Raw genomic sequence first — 701 nt, 5'->3', positions numbered from 1 at the left:
AATGGACTGTTTAGACATGTATTAAATTTAATACATTTTCAACTGTGTTTTTTGACGGTCCATAAAATTATTTTCACAGATCTGTGTCTATAACTAAATTTTTTAATACTTTAATAAAACTTTTTTTTTCATATCTTTTTATGTCGGGCATTTCGATTAAAAAAAATTGTTATAATATATCGATTTTTATGCGATATTTATTTTTCTGTGGTAAATATCCAGAAACAGGTGACAAAACAATGTAAAGTGGCACCAAATGGTTAAATATAAGAATCGATTACGATTAACACTCAACCTTACTTTACTCGACGAGTACGTATATTTCCGAACGCACTCCTGAGGAATCAGCGTGGAAGGAATTAGTCTGTGCTGATGAATGAAAAACGCAATGCGATTCGACTTCAATGGGTATTATTTGTCAACGATAACGATAATTATGATTTAATATTTTAATTAAATTGTATGTAACTTGACGTACGTATTCCTGGTCCGTTTTACGCGACGTAATTCGTTTAATGAAATAATATTCGACACATGAAATAATCTCGGACTGCGAAGTATTTAGCGCGAGTAATCTGTTTAAGGAGGTTGTAAGGGCATAAAACACATATATTAATATTTTCGCTTTAAACAAACTACATACATGTGAAAGTTGTGTTCATAACATTCTGGTTTTATTGAGCAACACATTTTTATAGGTT

The sequence above is a fragment of the Trachymyrmex cornetzi genome, unplaced genomic scaffold (genome assembly GCF_001594075.2).
Source record: "Trachymyrmex cornetzi isolate Tcor2-1 unplaced genomic scaffold, Tcor1.1 scaffold319, whole genome shotgun sequence".
NCBI lineage: Eukaryota > Metazoa > Arthropoda > Insecta > Hymenoptera > Formicidae > Trachymyrmex > Trachymyrmex cornetzi.
Note: the sequence above shows the minus strand (reverse complement) of the source record.